General features: G+C 36.2%; 1 pseudogene across 1 annotated transcript; it reads left to right on the top strand.

Annotated features, from left to right (window-relative positions):
• The first annotated feature begins 904 nt into the window (after positions 1-904).
• LOC143630152 (uncharacterized) lies at positions 905-4,782 on the top strand (annotated as a pseudogene). Its single transcript, XR_013153109.1, has 2 exons — positions 905-3,719; positions 4,250-4,782. The product of XR_013153109.1 is annotated as an uncharacterized LOC143630152 (transcript).
• The last annotated feature ends 2,640 nt before the right edge of the window (positions 4,783-7,422 follow it).

Raw genomic sequence — 7,422 nt, forward strand, 5'->3', positions numbered from 1 at the left:
TTTAGTCAGTCAACTTGGGCCAATTTTGACTTAAAAGATAAAACATAATTCATATATCTATAATATTAAAAAAATATATATATCTTTTTTTAGCTAATGATTAAATAATTTTAGAATAATTTAGTATTTAAAATGAATTTATTTATTTATATTGATATTAACTTATTTTGTTATGAATATTAGAATACTTATGATATTTGACACATATATAGTATTCAAAAGTTAATTTTCTTATATATATCATTTCCGAGTACTCTTCGAGTACTCCTCGAATACTCCGAGTACACCCAACTCCACAGTCGGCCGCCTAGGGTCCGTCTAGCGACTTTTACAACCTTGATTTTTATTAAAAGAAATCGATTAGCTAAGTAATAAGATCTAAATTAATTTTATAAAATGGAAGTGATGAAAAGTAAAGAAAAGAAATTGTAAAGCAGAAAAAAGGTTTTAAAAGAAAAGAAAATGAAAACAATTATATACGTTAATATAGATTTCGTCCACTCCGGTCACCGCCTAACCCACCCAGGTCAAATCCATCACCTAGTGCGGAAATTTGATAAATTTTCTTTCATTGCTACTGTTGTTGAGATCAATAAGACGAATCAGAGTGATCGTGACATAATTTGTAACTTAACGTGTCCAAATTCTTTTCATGGGGATGAAGATGGTTGGAAATATGGGAGGATGGTGATGACAGATGTATGACGTATTGTAATGTTAGAATTTAATAGTAATAATAAAAAAGACTAAGAACAGTATATAATATCCAACCAATTAATCAGTGTATACTTTTCTTTTCTTAGCATTTATTTAAGGTTGTTCAAGCAAGTCTTGAGTTTTACAAATGATCTTCATTCCTCATTAACTCTATTGCTCATGTATATAAAAAAAATGAGAGGCATACAATTTCATCACCCAATATTATATCTAAGCAGAGGATCTTTCATGCCCCTCTCGTTTGCAATAATAATATTATTATTCTCTTATTCGTGTGTGCCTTCACTTGCAACTACTCGACCAACAAGTGAAGCATCTGCTCTTTTGAAATGGAAAGCCAGTCTTGATAAACAAAGCCAATCGTTTCTTTCATCATGGGTTGGAAGCAACCCGTGCCATGATAACTGGACCGGAATCGGTTGTAGTAACAGTACTCCCAAGTGTTTTAAAAAGCATCAAAATTCAATTTGCAAAGTTAAACGGCACACTTGGTGATCCTGATACATGGCCATTACGGAATCTTGAATCTTTTGATCTTTGGTCTAATTCGCTCTATGGCCGCATTCCTTCCAACATTGGGAACATGTCTAGACTCACATATCTTGATATTTCCAATAATAGCTTCTCGGGTGTGATTCCACCAGAGATAGGAATGCTAACATCTTTGCTTGAGCTTAATTTGAGCCGAAACCTTCTTACTGGTCATATCCCAGATATCATTGGTAACCTCAAAAACTTAACTGTGCTTTATTTGTATGTAAAGTGTTAACGATCTAAATGGAATTATTCCAAGTAGCATCGATTCGCTCAAAAACTTAATCAAGGCTTTTTTATCTGACAATGAACTTACCGGACCCATCCCTCCAGAAATAGGGACAGTGGATTCGCTCAAGATCCAACACCTTGACCTCTCTTCTAATAATCTCACTGGAGTCATTCCTTCTTCTATAGGAAATTTAACCGATCTCTATTACCTTTATCTGTATAGTAATAAACTTTCTGGGTCCATCCCACCCGAACTTGCTCGAGCTAGGGATCTCCTAGATCTTCAGATCGGCAAGAACCTTATTACTGGTACAATTCCAGTTACCTTCCGAAATTTCAGTAGGCTAGAAAGAATATACTTTAGTGAAAACCGTGTGGTGTCTGGCCCCATTCCGGATTATTTTGTGAATTACACAAATTTGAAATTGTTGGACTTAAGTATGAACCAATTCGGTGGCCTCATACCACCAGAATTAGGAACGAGAACAGCCTTTTTTACATTGAACTTGCTCATGAATAATTTTGTTGTTTATATTCCTCAACGTATGAATCTAACCAAGATGGAACAGTTCCAAATAGCTGATAATATGCTCTCTGGTCATTTACCAAATGAAATTTGTGTTTCTGGACTTCTTAAACAGATTGGTGTGGCCAACAATTTCTTCTCGGGCCCTGTACCAAAGAGCTTCAAAAACTGTAGCAGCTTAAAAAGAGCTCGGCTTGATGAAAACCAACTGACCGGAAACATCTCGGAAGATTTTGGAATATATCCGGAGTTGGTTTATATGGATTTGAGCAACAATAATTTCTATGGCGAGGTATCTAGTAACTGGGGGCATTGTCCTAATTTAACTAGCTTGCATATATCCAACAACAATTTGTCTGGAAAAATATCTACAGGGCTAGGAGAAGCAACACAATTAGTCGAACTTTATCTCTCATCGAATCGCTTAGTTGGTGAAATCCCAAAGAGCTTGGAAACATTAAGTTCATTGACAGACTTGTACTTGGACGGCAATAAGTTATCAGGTACAATTCCTCCAGAATTGGGAAACGTTTACAACTTAGAAGAACTTAACTTAGCAAGCCATTCTCTTACCGGCCCAATCAATAAGAATATAGGAGAATTCTTGAAGTTAAGGAGCTTGAACTTAAGCAGCAACAAATTTGGGGGAGTTATTCCGGTACATATTTCCAACTTGGAAAAGCTAGAATCTCTTGATGTTAGTGAAAATAATTTGATTGGAAGCATACCTTCACAGCTTGGGGCTCTAAAGTTTCTACAGACATTAAACCTCTCCCATAATAACCTCACAGGCTCCATTCCTTCAAGTTTCACTGAAATGTTAAGTTTAACCACAGTCGATATATCTTTCAGTCAGCTAGAGGGACCAATTCTGAAGATGCGAGCTTTTGAAGAGGCTCCAACGGAGGCACTTGGACATAACAAGCGGCTATCTGGAAATAACACCGGTTTAGACTGTCCCGTCCAATTAAGAAATCAAGGTAATAAAAAGAAGGTTTCAACGGTGATTCTAATCATATTTCCTGCTTTGGGATGCATCTCGCTGTTGTTTTTTATTGGTGGCATATTCTTTTATATCCGTAAAAGAAATTCAGATGATACTAATAGTACACGAGTGACAGAAACAAACCCTTTTACCATCTGGAGCTATGATGGGAAAATGGTGTATGAGAGTATCATTGATGCCTTAGAAGACTTTACTCAAAGCATATTGTTGGGGTTGGTGGGCATGGTACCGTTTATAAAGTGGAATTGTCAACAGAAGTTTTGGCGGTGAAAAAAATCCATGCACAAGAAGATGGTGAGACACAAAATCTCAAGAGTTTTGAAAATGAGATCCGAGCACTGACAGAAATACGTCACCAAAACATTGTCAAGCTTTATGGATTTTGTTCACATTCAAGATATTCATTTTTGGTCTACGAGTTCTTGTCAGGTGGAAGCTTAAGAAACGTTCTGACCAACTTGGAAGTAGCTGTTGAATTTGATTGGGAAAAGAGGGTGATGGCTGTTAAAGGGATTGCAAAGGCTTTATCCTATATGCACCATGATTGTTCACAACCAATCATCCACAGGGACTTATCTTGCAACAATATTTTATTCGATTCTGATTGGGTTGCTCATATATCTGATTTTGGCACGGCCAGGCTCTTAAAGCCAGACTCGTCGAATTGGACTTCATTTGCTGGAACATTTGGCTATACTGCCCCAGGTATACATACATACTCTAAAATAAGCATGAGCGACTTTGTATTATATCAATCCAACAAATTTAATTTGCAAGACGTTGACTTGATTATTTTATGATCATGTATTGACTTAATCTCTAGAGTCCTCTATTTGCCTACAATATTTTTGGCCTTGGCTTTAGCCTTTAGCGTTAGTTTAACCTTGGTGTATAGATTTTCAGGGGAGCCTATAGTTATTTCCGAGGTATGTGGTTAGTGCTACGTTTTCTTTTCTCTTTACTTTTGTTTATTGGTAGTCTATTAGTGCTATTAGTAATCTTAGTAGTAAGTTATGTTCTTTTGTTTTGTTTATCCTTAGACACACTATATGTTAATTGTATTGTATTGGTATTATGTGCAAAAAAAGAAATATAAAAATTTGAGCCGGGGTATTTGCGGTAGAAGCCTCTCTATCCGCTGGAAAACAAGTAAGATCCACCCTCATCACACTCTTGCTGGTGTGATTTTTACTAGATGCATGTGTTTGTATGTATGATTTGATATTTTTGTGCAGAACTTGCATACACGATGGAAGTGAATGAAAAGTGCGATGTTAACAGCTTTGGGGTACTAACACTAGAAATTATAATGGGAAAGCATCCAGGAGATATCCTCACTTTGTCACAAGACATGGTAAGTGTATCTTGGACTGAAATTTTGGACCAACGCCTTGCTTCACCCGAAGAACAAATTGCTGAGCAAGTACAGTCACTTGTCAAGACAGCATTTTCTTGCCTGAATCAGAGCCCTCAGTCTAGGCCAACAATGAGGGATATTGCTCTTGGTTTCTTTGATACAGTTAAAAGAATCAAAGAATGGAAATGATCTAAGGTTTCTCTGGTACTTCTATCATACGTGTATTTTCATTTTATAAACGACATTACGTGACTTATTGTTGTTGTTCTTTGTATATTTCTCTTACGGTATGGCCATCGTGTACCAACAGTTGTTGATAACTGAATTTGATAATCACAAGAACAATCAAGGGACAGTATCTAGGGAAACTGCAACCAACATCTTTAGAATGAATTTACAGATTAATAACTATTTAAATTATGTAGAATATATACTACAAATTATATACATTTAAACTCCAATGCAATGCTTATATTAGAGAAAATACATTATCATATAAGTAACGTCTTGTGTAAACACGCAGCAAGATTCATATTCATAAAGATACATTAAGATCGAGTTCTTTCGTTACCATCCAAAATATATTGTTGCAATCTCTTCGTGGTTATTCATATTCATAAAAAATAATTATTTACCAGAAAAATTATAAAAATTTTTTTAACTATTATCTACTAGTATTCAAACTTATCCTTTGAAATTTATTAGTCAATTATGTAACTAAGTCAATAATGTGACATAATATAAGTTTAGTTAGTTAGGGTGGCTCAGTGGCTTGTGCCAGCCAGTTAATGTGTGATACACCAAGCTAAGGGGTGTGTCCCTTCCTTGGTGTCAGTTCAAGACATTTATAGAGCCATGATCTAAAAAAATTGAATATCAATGATCAGTATGATCTCGTTACTTCCGGATTACACGCTCAAATTCTCTGCGCATAAATTTATGCACAGGAGTACAGGACTATGCAAACTCGTTACCAATGATTGCATTACACATTGCCACCTACCGGCCCATTGCGCAGCTTCAGCGTCCTTCATCCAAGCTTCTCAAGTTAATCTCTACCCATTCTCTCTGAAAAGTCCGAATAGCCATTTTACTTTGCGATTAACGAGCACAGCACTCTGTCTATTTTAGATGGCTTCACGATTACCAGAAAACTTTGAACACACTTCGCTCTCTTCTTTTATTTCATCACAGCCGATTAAATAGGATCACCTGATCTTTGGGTCTTTACTAACTGATCCTGATAGTAACACAGTCACCCTGATTGGTTGGATTGAATAGATTTACATGTCTTGAGAACGCCCACAAACACCATGTTTGGCTACAGTTCCTCGCGGTACACTGATGTTTCTCACCATCTCAACTACTTTAACAACACCAAACTTAGAGTGGGCTACTGATTGTGGGTACACTGAACTTTCTCTCCTTTTCTCTTTTCTTTTTGACTAGGATCAATCGTTCCATATGTTTCTTCTTCAGATGATCGAGCTATTGTTTCCTCAGATCTTATACCATTGAAGTCATTCAAAAGGTAAAAAAAAAAAAAAAAAAAAAAAAAAACGCAGAACACACAAGATTTGCAACCACACCAGTCACGACTCGTTTTCTAATAAACTGAATCAAAATGAACTTGAATGAACTTACAAATAGGATCACCCTATGTATATGCTAAAAATCCATATCCTGATTTAAGTATTGAACTGTAATCAAGTCTAGAGATAAATCAAAGTAAACTATTTAAAGCTAAACTGATCAATACTAATTCAAGTAAGACTATGACTTAGGGAATTAAACTGTTGGGTAATCTTGAACTTTGAATAATAATTATTGATAAATACTAGTTCAAGTAAGACTATAACTTAGAGAAATTAATATAACAAATAAATCGGTTAAACGGGTCCTGAACCCAACCCATTCAGCTAAACGGGTTCGCGGGGTTTGATCCAAAAACCCACAAATTTGTGTTAGGTTTGTAGGAACCGTTCGGTATAAAATAAATAAAACACTTTCAATACGATTACAATACAAAGAATGAACAAAAAACACCTATCTAGAAAGCATTAAATTACAGTACAATTACAACTGAAATAAATCAAAGAACAAAGAATCGGGTAGAAGTAGAAGTTGGTGACCGAGGATCGTGTTGAACACGGAGCCCTTAAAACAAATTCCGAGTCTCTCCTCGTTTTGTTTCCCAGGGTACAACGGCCGGAGCAGTATGTATCGCCGGAGTTGACTATGCACCCGAATTGGATCGGTTCGTACCTTCTTGGTTTTGTTGGAGAAGATGAAGAAATGTTGGAGAATTTGCAAACTCTTCAAGTTGCAAATGGTGTGTCAAACCCCAAGCCTTGCCTTGGTATTTATAGTGGAGCTAGGATCAAAGACTCAAAACTAAACAATAAATTGCATTAAACGTCTTTAATGCTTTTTATTATGATTTTGAATTCAATCCATAACTCCCGTAGAAAATAAATTGCATTAAACGTCTTTAATGCTTTTTATTATGATTTTGATTTTCCAACCACTCATCTTTGAGCTTCGATATCTCATTCATCTTAGCTCGGTTTGGACATGGTTTGACTCGTTATGTTGCTCACACATAAAGGATAACAAACCCGTAAATAATTATTTATAATACGCAAATATAAATATAATTATTAATGTCCAAAATTAGCAAACTCATTTTTTGCTAACATTTTTCCAACAATCCCCCACATGAATGGAAATCGATCCGCTCATGCAAATTTCAAACGATGCAATTCAGCGGTTGAATGTTGCAGGAAAGGTAGGTGTTACCCTTTGAACCCTCCTTTGTGAAGTATACTTAGCCTCCTGGCGGTGTGTAGACACGATGTCTTTGAACATACCCCCGTTAGTGTAGACGACAATACACTTCACACAACATTGTCCCTGGTTTAGTCAACCCCTCACTGTCGTGTCCTATTATGGTCCTGGAACACTAGCCTGGTTCCGCAAGAGCTCTAGGATTTTTGCCTCAAAATCCATTCGAAGCGACCATACTTCTCTCTCACGTAGGTGATTCCCGCT

This window comes from Bidens hawaiensis, unplaced genomic scaffold (genome assembly GCF_021521415.1).
Source record: "Bidens hawaiensis isolate Kalapana, Puna unplaced genomic scaffold, B.hawaiensis_p1.1 tig00005567_1, whole genome shotgun sequence".
In the NCBI taxonomy this organism is placed as follows: domain Eukaryota; kingdom Viridiplantae; phylum Streptophyta; class Magnoliopsida; order Asterales; family Asteraceae; genus Bidens; species Bidens hawaiensis.